Below are 11,437 nucleotides of genomic sequence, written 5' to 3' on the forward strand. Positions count from 1 at the left end.
CTAACCACAGAGGTTGGTTATTTTCCACCACAATCTAGTCAGATTTAATGTTTGTTTTGGAAATCTGGTGATGAAGACAGCTGCAAACGTGTATTTGTGCTGTGTGAGGCCTGGAGCCAGGATTAACAGCATTTAGCATTGTGGTGCGTACCCCGCCCCCTTAAATAGATTGAAATATGAGCCTTTTGTTCTAATGCTAATCAGAAAAATACCCCTAGACATGTTTATGATTCATTAGAGTTCATTCATCACTAAACAGAGACGCAGGACACTTGGATGTGAATAAGTCTGTGTGAGAAAAGCCTCCGTGTGATCAGTTGGGTTCATTTCCTGTCTCATCTGACAGAAAAGCTGCAGAGGAGCAGCTTCATCCTGGCGGCTCTGACTTTTAAAGAAAGTGACGCATGGCGCCAAGAGCGATCCTGGAACGGCCGCTGCGTTTTGACACTCATTACCGGGTTATTACACCAACGCATCAAGCATGAACATATTTCCCATTTCTGCTGCACGACTGGAACAAAGCGTTACATTATAGCTCAGGAATTCTGCAACCTTGCTGTGTAGTCCTGCACCCAAGGGCGACACCTCACCTGCTAGGTTTATTACACCTGCCAGTCAAGCCGCAGTTCTCAGCCTGTCTCCAAAAAGCAGACGTGGTTGGCCTGGAAGGACCTGATGCACAGGGCAGCAGGAAGCTGTCTGTAAACGACAGTTCTTCTGAAAGGAGATGGAGAAGATAAGGCGGGCCGAGCAGCCGCCGAGTCCTTCTGACTGCTTCAGAGGAAAGGTGGGTCACAGGCGCCAAAGACCACAAGAGCACTTCTGAGAAACTAAATCCACAGCAAGAAGCCTCACAGATTTTTGGGCTTTATCCAATGGAAACATTTCTTTTTGTTTGGAACACAAAATGTAGAACATTGAAAGGTAAAATGCACAGACTGAAGGTTTTAGGGTCCTGCTTGAAGGTTTATTGAACTCATTTTTTTCTGATGCTGTTTGTTTATGTCACATGTCCACTTTTAAATGAACAGTTTTTACATGTCATTTGGTTGTAGTGTGTATGATGAAACAAAGACTTTCTATTCTATTCTATTGTGTCTTTTCGGCTGCGGCTGAGTGAAAGATCTATGAGATACAGAACAGATCTGCCCTAAACTATATCATAATTTCATGTTACTGAGCAGCTGCTCTGTTGTCTGCTGCTTCTTCTGGAGTCTTGTTCTTTTGGGTTTGCTTTTTAAATGTGAGACTGTTCCGTTTTACTTCAGAGATTTTAGAAGAAAAATGTCAGAACTCCTTGAGAGGTTTGGACTCCTCCCAGCTTTAGTTACATCATTCAGATTACTCAGATGGGATTCTCTTTAGAATCATTTTTCTCTTTTACATTTTAACCCCATATTTATGTAATTTGTGCAACATGTCAATTTTTTAACCCTTGTGCTATCTTAGACGACCCCCCCCCCTTACATTGACGTGTTCTCCCTGCCATGACAAAGGTGGATAAAGGTGGAAAGATTTCATGTAATCCATGGACACCAGTGAAGATCACAAATCATTGAAGAAAAAAGGTTCAGAGCACTGTCTAGTGGGTCTAGATGACCCAACTCCCAATGTTAAAGTGCCTAGGATAGAACAAGGGTTACTCATCTTTTGAAAATCCTGTCTTTTTGTCGTTTTTTCCAACCATTCTGGAACATTTTTAGTAACTTTTGTTGTTTTGGAGTTTCAACTGTCCAACATCCAGTTTTCCTATTAGTTAACTTCCACAACGTTTTGTTTCAGCTGATTTTCAGAAAAGTTTCAAGAAACTTTGAGCATTTGTTTCAGCCTTTATCCCTTGTTCTATCCTAGGCACTTTAGCATTGGGAGTGGGGTCATCTAGACCCACTAGACAGAGCTCTGAACCTTTTGATGGTCAGACCTATACAGGGCACACAGGTGACCTTCACAAATGATAAAGGTCATAGACCCCGCAGAGAGAAAATGTTCTATTGTTCTTATTCATGTGATTGGATGCAAACACTGAGACAACACTTAAGGGGGAAGCAGGTGAGACGCAGGCGTGTCGTCTAGATTCTTTCCTTTTTTCTACCCCCTCAAACCCTGCAGACTGAACAAGCAGCCCGTTAGTGCTGTTCACATGAGACGTGTTCCCTCCTCGCTGCAGCCTGACTGTTAGAAATGAGAAAATTAGCCAATCAGAGTGCAGTTTGTGTGGACATCCCACATGCGTCCTACATGCACGTCCATTATCATGACGTCACCTCAGCCTTAAGGGAACTGAAAGACCCTCCTGCCCTCCCCTGGGGATGCAGCCGCTCCTCTCTATGACCCTCCAAGAACCCGGAAGACCCAAAAACCCAGCACAGGTCAACCCCCCCGAACAGCCCCCCCCCCAAACAGGTCCCCCCCCCGAACATGTCCACCCCCCGAACATGTCCACCCCCCCGGACATGTCCACCCCCCCCAAACATGTCCACCCCCCCGAACAGGCCCCCCCCCCAAACAGGTCCCCCCCCAAACATGTCCACCCCCCGAACATGTCCACCCCCCGAACATGTCCACCCCCCTGAACATGTCCACCCCCCCGAACAGGCCCCCCCCCAAACAGGTCCCCCCCCAAACATGTCCACCCCCCGAACATGTCCACCCCCCCGAACATGTCCACCCCCCCGGACATGTCCACCCCCCCGGACATGTCCACCCCCCCCAAACATGTCCACCCCCCCGAACATGTCCACCCCCCCGAACAGCCCCCCCCCCCAAACAGGTCCCCCCCCAAACATGTCCACCCCCCCGAACATGTCCACCCCCCCGGACATGTCCACCCCCCCCAAACATGTCCACCCCCCCGAACATGTCCACCCCCCCGAACAGCCCCCCCCCCCAAACAGGTCCCCCCCAAACATGTCCACCCCCCGAACATGTCCACCCCCTGAACATGTCCACCCCCCTGAACATGTCCACCCCCCCGAACAGGCCCCCCCCCAAACAGGTCCCCCCCCAAACATGTCCACCCCCCGAACATGTCCACCCCCCGAACATGTCCACCCCCCTGAACATGTCCATCCCCCCGAACATGTCAACCCCCCCGAACAGGCCCCCCCCCCAAACAGGTCCCCCCCCCAAACATGTCCACCCCCCTGAACATGTCCACCCCCCAAACATGTCCACCCCCCCGAACATGTCCACCCCCCGTAATTCTCCTCCATGGAGTCTTCTGGTACATAAAAGACAAAGAAGAGCCTTGGAACTTTCTGAAGATCAAAGTGTTTATTGTTCTCAGTGCATTATTCCTTTGATGTTTGTAAACAAATACACAAAAACAAATGTAATAAATGTAATAAGTGAAAAAACAAAACAAATGAAAGTTTAAGAAACGGAATGAAAAAGGTCAAAATCTAGGTAGAACATCCACCGGTCAGTGTTGTAGGGTTGTCACTGACACCGAGTGTGCAGAGGTATTATGGGATGTAATGGAGGAGTGCACACAGGGAAGTTCAGGAGTCTTTTTCTCTGTATATTCTTTTACCTCAGCTCTGTCACAAAGTATTTTCTGCCCCGCTGCAGCTCCTAATTGATCGAGGTCAATCTCAGCTTTGCCCTCCAGGGGCAGATGACGTCATGTGATACTGATGTTTGGCCCCAGATGTTGTTTTAGCTGCCTTATGGCCCTCTGCGGTTCACTCAAATGTGGACACAATCAGGACTGGAAACGTTGGGCCACTCATTACTTTCAGAACGCAGAGGTTGTCTTTGCAGGCTGGTGGTGTGAGTGTCATGGTAAGGTGTCCTGTGCTCAGCCGGCTCTACAGTAAACATAGAGGAGGTTCTGAGAAGACAATGATGCAATAATAAGGCGGGGAAAGATCCCACCATGCAGCCGTCAATCAAAACAAAGTTCTATCATCTTCCAATTCCTGATTTTCAGGTTTCAGATCTAGAACATGTGTCTAAACAGCTGGAATCTCTTGCTTTTTTCTTCATGGGACTGTTTTTGTTGTTTTCGGGACGTCGTTCCTCCTCGGAGGAGCATCTTGCTCCTTCACGCTGATGCAGGGAACAATGTCGATGCTGTCAAGCACCGGTCTCTGCAGGCTTTATTGGCATTCATTTCTGCAGGGTAGGACAGCAGTCTCCCTGGGGGGGGCTGCTAAATCAACCTGAAGACCAGAGCATTTAACCCTTTGACGGCCTCTCCAGCTCCTCCCCCTTCTCTAAGCTTGTCCTTAAGACATTTCCTAATAAACAGCGGGTCAGCACCTGCAACGGCAGGTGATTTATTTGGCCATGATCACCTCAACGAGCAGGAGGGGGCTGAAAGAGGAGGCCCCCACTTTGAAGCACTCCCCTGTTTTGCTTCTCATCTGACAGTTTCTTTATTCCCCCACTAAAAATGAGTAGAAGCATTTGTCTTGACGAGCTGCGACCCCCCCAGAGGACTGCTGGGGAGCGTCCCAGGTGTGGCGCATAGGCCTGACCCCACACCTTCCTCCCCCCCAGGAGGCCAGCGAGCAGCAACAGCAAGGATCAGAGGAGGTTTCCCTGCATCTGTCCCACAGAACGAGCTGATCAGACGAGGTTCTGTGCAGGATGTTGTTCAAGGACCTAACTAGTGAAGAATTACTGAGTAACAGGAAATTAAAAAATTCCTGCAATGCCGTTTCACCCCTCCAAGTCATTCTTCTGCAGTCTGACCTGACCTCTGCCTGAACTGCAGCCGTTGGGGGCTCTTTGTCTTTCCTCCTGCTTTCTATGTTAGGAAGCACCTTCATCAGCGATGCCTCTGCACCTTCATCATCTGTCACTCTGTGGTTGCTGCTTTCTGCATGGTGAGCGTCCACTTCACCCTTTGCTGCAGGACAACTTTACTCAGAAGAACCAGGCAGCTCCCAGAGGTTCAGGAAAGGTCTGGGAACCGGTCCGCTTTGGTCTGGATTCTGGATTCTTTTCTCAGACGTTTGCTTTGCTCTTTTTGCACAAAAGCAGTTTGTTTTTTTCTTGTTGACTGTCTGCATCGCACACAGGTAAATGGTCCACATTCCCCCAACAATTACATTTCATTTAACTTTCGTCTCTCAGGAGCCCATCATTTCCCAGGAATGGACCAACATCTTACGCTTCCTATCCCTGGAGGCGTGAGAAAGAGCTGAGGCCACAAATCCTTCAACACCAAATGGGATGAAAATGATGTAAAGACGAAAATCTGAGGAAAAAGATCCAGAACCTCTGTAAAGAACTCTATGAGGAAGACTGCGTAGAGGTCTACAGGAACTTTGGGAGCAGCAGACAGACGCAGACGGCTGTGACACACAGGCGTGACGGAAAACATTTCAGACCAACTTCCATCAGAGCATCAAACATGAAGACGGAGGAGGAAGTTTCAGGTGGTTCCTGTAAATGTTTAGAACATGTGGGAACAGTCTGTAATGCGGCTTCCTCGCTCTCGTTTGCAGAGTCAGGATGGCTGCAGTTCTGATGAAGAAACCGGCGGCGACCTGATGTTCCAGGGAGCTGCTCCGCCCACCGCGTTGCAGCCGGATCACGGGGTTCTGCATGGCTCCTCTTCAGATCCCAACAGACCAAGCTAACAGGCACACCGCGGTTTTAATAAAGTTAATTTGTTCTGAGCGCCATTGAACAGCAGAGGGGAGGAGTTAATGTTTCATCCACCTGACCTGAAAAGCGCCCGGAGTGAAACAGCAACCCCAGAATAGAACGGCGTCATGACAGCTGCCGTCAATCTTTAATTTCACCTTTGATTCTCATTTAGGAAAAATCTCCTTCTCTGTTTCATGTTTTGGGTTGAAGTTCTGCTGGAACTTTTATTGATTTGACATTCCACAAACATGTCAAATAAATAGAAGCTGCTTTTTTTCTAAACTTATTTTCAAAAGAATCACTTTTGGTTAACTGTTTGTCTTCTTATTCCTTTCTATTTTTTTATTGTCTCTGGAATTGAATAATCAAAGTATAAAAAAGTTTTCTTTATTCTATCTGATTGGATCCATGTGACTAAAAAACACAGTTTGTACCTGAGCTCACCTGTTTGCCGTGTGTGATGACACACCCTCTGACCTTTGTAAATCTGTTCTAAATAAATAATAAAATAATGATTGCAGTTTTATCCTTAGCAGTGGTTTTCTGTCTTTTCTCCAAAATCATCAACTCTGACGGCTTTTATTTAAAATCTTTGTTCTGTAAAATCTTCATGTTTCCTGTTGATGCTCATTAAAAGCTAAAAGGTTTGGAAGAACGGAGGAAAAGTCATTTCTTCATGGAGTAGATCAGATTAAGTAATAGATTACTCTTACAGTGACATTTTGAGAAAATGCTGAACATTTCTTAAGTATTTCATCTTTTTCTTGGTTATAGAAGTTTTCTTGGTTTCGTCACGCAGTCAGTGAGCAAAGTCACCAGAAAAAACGTTCATTAAAGTTTTTTATCAAATGTTTCCCCTGTTTGTTACATCATCTAGATGTAATTCTACTAGAACTTACCCGTCATGTGGGTTTAGCTGACAGAGAACAGAAACCCTGAACTGTGGGTTTTTCTGATTCTGCGTGGTTACCACCCCACCCCCCACCCCCCATCAAAAACAGGAGAGGCGAGTTCAGTTTGAGCGACGGAAAACCTGCCGAGGCGCCTTGATTTTCCCGCTCCTCGCCCGGATGAGGGACGGTTCAAAGGGTGACTCTGACAGGGCGCCGTGGCTCCTGCGTCCTTTATCTGCATCCCCACATTAGCACGTAAATGAGCTGAGCGTGCTCAGTGTAAACAGGAGTTGTGGAGTTATCATTGTTGGGCAGATTTCTGACATCCTAACACACTCATCCCATTAACATTCAGAAGCGCCGCGTTTCTGACGCCGTTGACACAGATTTCTGGAAACTTTTCTGTGGGGATTGTGAAGCGAATGCTGATAGTTCCGGTCTTTCTCAGAATTGCTTTCTGCGTCGTGCAGACGCTGCAAACCCTCATTGTTTACTAGCATAAACAGCCTTAAAGGTGCTTCAAAGCGCAGGAGCTGTGGTTCATGATCCATGGAACGTGTGCAGCTGCAGCGGCCTGCACTGGCCTGCACTGGCCTGCACTGGACCGACTGACTGCAGCTTCTCCATTGTGATTGGAGCAGAGCTTATGGCATGGGAGCGAACTGGCAGCCTCTTAAAAGGTATTATATGTGCTCTCCTTCTCCTTCCTTCTGTCTGACAGGAGCCCTTGGGATGAAAGGAAACACAGTGGAAAAAGAGACATCGGTTCCCGACATGGGGAAGGCTTTGTTTCTATTCTCCCCATCCCAAGTCTCCCCAGGAATCCTAATTTCCACCATTCACCTACCCAGAAAAGCTGGTTGAAGGCAAAGGGGGGAGGGGGCTCCCTCATTGAGACTTCTTGTAACCAGTCCTCATGGGGGGGGGGCATCACAAAGCTGCGGAGCAGGAGGACGCTTTGAATTGGAGGAGGCTGGTGGGTTCCAAAGGCTGAGAGTCTGAGTCAGATCAACGACAAACGACATGAGACTCGCCTCAAATCCTGCAGGTTCTCCAGGTGCTGCAGAGGATGCTGATGGCGCCACAGACCCTGTTTTTCTGCTTTAGTTCTTGGTGAAAGTGGGCGGAACCAACATCAGCCGACTGCCCCCATTGGTCTGCTTGGCATTAGAGTGGAAGTGGAGAGAGTCCCTGCCGGTCGATCAAAGGTGTTAACTTCTAATGGCTTTCTGTGGCCGGCGTCCGCAGTGCTCCCAGCTGAAGGGAGCGCCGCCTGTTTAAAAAATTAATGGAGCCGAATGCATCTCCCAGCAGGGAGGGGGCTGGATTCATGCCCACATTGAGGGCTAGCCCCGGATTGGAAATAATTATTGGAGCTGAGGAGGTGCAGAGGTGCCGGCTCCTTTCAGGGATGCTGTCAGATGTTGGCATTATCTCACGTGACCAAATTAGGAGCCAATGAGGAAAGTTTATGGTCATTTTGAGCTGTGAAGGAGCTCAGTGTAAGTGTGTGTGCACGTGGACATGCGTTGGTCTGCGTGCTGATGCAGGCCATGTTTTTCAAGGTGGTCCTTGGTTCTGCAGGAAACTTTAAGGGGGATTCTTTGAAATGCTGCTTGAAACTATCGGAGCGTTGGTGCAAATGAAAAGTCTTCAGACCCTGAAAGAGCCAGACGGTAAACTGATTACTGTTGATTTAATGACCGCATTTCAGAAATAATCCTCTATGATTTTGCTGGGCTGTGATTGGCCAATCTTTCCACTCATCATTAACATTCTCTGCGTTCCAAACCTCGTTTGCTGCAGGAGCGTCACCGAGCTGAAAGTCAGGAGCAAATGACACCGTTTTGTTTCAGAACAGCTGTTTTAGACATGAATCTTTGATCTCCGTCTTCCAGCTGGCTCCGCCTCCTTTTTCCGTGGTCATTGCAGCTTCTTCTCTGAACGGATTCGGATTCAGTGAAGGTGTGATGTCAGTCCTCACCATGACTCCGCCTTTGCCACACCTGACCATGTGACTGACCCTTTCAGATGAAAAGCAAGCTGCACGGTGGTGCATTGGTAACCACTCTAGCCTGGCAGGAAGGAAGGGTGCCGGCTCAAATCCTGGTTAGGACCTTTCTGTGTGCACCTTCTCCCCGTGCATGCGTGGGTTTTCTCCGGGTGCAGGCTCCTCCCACAGTCCAAATCGTTCATGGGCTTCTCTGCCCTTACAGCTCCTCAGTAATCATTGAACTGGAGCCAGAGTTTCAGCTCTGTTTGACTTTGTATCTTGTGAGAGAGGCCGACAGATTTACATCCAATAGTTTGTTTTTGGTTGATGAATTTGGAGAGAAACGGATCAGAAAAAAGGTTTTCAACCTAAACCTGGTTCCTTCAAATCCCTGAAGCTCAGTTTAGATTTAACTCTGAAACATCAGATCACTGGTCAGAAGTCATCTTTGCATTTCCTCTTTAAGTTTGACATGTCAGATACCCCCCTCCCCCCCTTCACATTTTCTTGGTGTTGAGAATGAAAACAATTCTACAAATGATCAGTGATCCGAGCCTTTTCTTGATGTTTTTCTAGATCAGATGGTTCTGGTTCTGCCCTCAAAGCAAACAGAAAACAACCAAATGGATTAACAGTCAAAATGTTTCCATTTCCATGCTGGCATGAATGCAACACCTTTGAAGAAAGGCTCTCCGACCATCAAAAGCGGTGTGTGAGGAATGCCAAATGTTTGCTTGGCTGTTTGATCTCTGAAGCCTGTCCATCAGATATGCTGCCTTGGATAGAGATCTTCATTACGGCTGTTATCCTGGTTTAGCCGCGACGGCTCTCCAGGTAATGGGAAAGCACTCAAAGGTAAACTGGTGGCCTGAGCGCCATCAGCAGCAGAGGAGGCCTCCTTCTGCAGTGATGACGCTCTTCCCTTGTTTTGAGTCGTCTTCGACAAATGAGGACAGAAAGCGCAACGAAAGTCGGACCCGAAAGGAGGCGGAGCTGCAATCAAGTCTGTGTTTGAGGCTTTTGAAGGAGTGAAATCAGATTTCAGCGTCTCCAGAGGTGACTTATGGAAAGACGTTACGACAGCGGGCCGGTAAATTGAAACCGTCAACAGCAAAGAGATCCTAGTAATGACCTTGAAATGAGGCTCCTATTCTCTACTGTTGGACGCAGATTGTTGCTTATTTGTTCAGCAGTGCTGTCGATGATTATCACGTGTAGTTAGTTTTATTGTTTAGGATTTGTCCTATAATTCCAACCAAACAGCACCTGGAAGGATGATGTTCAATGACCTTTCCCTCCTGATTCCTCAGTTTGCTGCTCGGCCCTTCCTGAGCTCTGACATTCATGACGCTTCACCCTGAAATACTGACATTTCTTTTAAAGGGAAGTTTCCTCGCATCCATGTGGATGTGTTGAACGTCTCAGAGCTCAACTCTGATGCCTGGTGGGGGGGCTGAATCCAGTGAACTGTCCTGGACTTGTTCTCTGACTCATTTCCAGAATCACAGTGAAAAGTGTGAAATGAAAAACAAGAAGGCTGCTCATTGAAATGACTAAAATCCCAGAAGGATTTGGAAATATTAGAATATATATCAGGAACAAGACATAAAGGAGGAAAAAACTGCTCATTAGCTTCTGATATTTACAAAATGAGATCTTTTCCACATGTTCTCTGCCCTAAACTGAAGCAGAACCTCTAGAGCTTTACATGTTCTGGAACTCCCGCTTCTGGTTTCAGCTGCTTCTACATCACAAAGTTTTGAAAGTCGTTTATTCATCAGGAACATTGTCGTTTTGTTATTGACATAATGGGAATGCTGGCTCCTGCACTGAACTCAGACACTGCAGCAGGAACTTCCTGATCTGTCATTAGAAAGTGAATTATTGGCCATTCTCTGAATTCTGACTGAATGACTGGAGGGAACGTTGAGAAAAGGCTTTTTTATCCCACGATGGGGACATTCTTGAGTCTGCAGCAGTAAAGTCACATTCATGTCAGGTTAAGCGCAGTGGCTGTGAGGCGTTGTTGGGCAGAACTTCCCTCACAGCTTTTCTGGAACGGCCCGGTCCGGTCCATATCCTGAGGGAAGCCCTGGACCCCTTCAGATCATCCCGGGTCTTCTTTCACACCTTCAGGATCCTAAAAGTCTCTTTGAGCCGTCATTTCGGTGTCAGCTGGTCAGATCCTTGGTTAACACAGTCAACAACAGTTGGAATATAGTCATCATTGTTTGAGCAAACATTTGAGATCTAATGACATGGAACGCTTCATAAATTGAGTTCATATCAGTCTTTCTGTGGCTAAAGCAGACGATCCACTGTTTGACGTCATCTTTGCCTCATTTTGCATTTCCTGACAGCAGCTCACCTGTGCAGAGACTGAGCCTCTGACTCGGCCCATGAGCACACGAGCTCCTCTCTGCTTGCTGAAGGCTTTGGGAATCTACCATGACAGCAGTGGATGTTTCCCTCATTCCCAGCAGAGAACAATGGCTGTACAGAACATGGAGAACAGAAGCAGAGAAATAACGAGCAGCACAAACACCGTTAGAGACGTTTTAGGTTTACTGTAACTCTGTGACTCTAAACACTCAACAAAAACAGAAATAATGGTCTTCATGTCAAAGTGTGGTTCCTGCTGCAGCCCATAATTAAACTTCCTTAAAGCTCCCTAAAGAGATTCTGTGAAGGCCAAGGGTCCACGGCGTGCTGGGGGGTGCTGGTGGTACAGCATGGCGGCTGAGAGAAAGGGCAGCTGCTGGCGATTTAATGAGAGAGTAGGGCCTGCAGCCCCCCCACTGCAACTCATCGCCACTTAATGGCAGCACTAATCCCTGCAGAGATGCTGCTGTACACACAATTGGTGGTGAAATCTCCCAGCAACACGTTCTCACACCCGGCGCCACCAGTTAGCCGCTCACAAAGAAATGGCGGCGTTTTCCAAAGGTTG

At 47.6% G+C, this 11,437-nt stretch overlaps 1 long non-coding RNA gene across 1 annotated transcript; it reads left to right on the forward strand.

Annotated features, from left to right (window-relative positions):
* Positions 1–3,228: 3,228 nt before the first annotated feature.
* LOC110016565 lies at positions 3,229–6,127 on the forward strand. The gene is made up of 2 exons (XR_002291903.2): positions 3,229–5,387; positions 5,457–6,127. It is a non-coding gene; the product is annotated as an uncharacterized LOC110016565 (long non-coding RNA).
* The last annotated feature ends 5,310 nt before the right edge of the window (positions 6,128–11,437 follow it).

Source organism: Oryzias latipes, chromosome 15 (genome assembly GCF_002234675.1).
Source record: "Oryzias latipes chromosome 15, ASM223467v1".
NCBI classification, from domain to species: Eukaryota; Metazoa; Chordata; class Actinopteri; order Beloniformes; family Adrianichthyidae; genus Oryzias; species Oryzias latipes.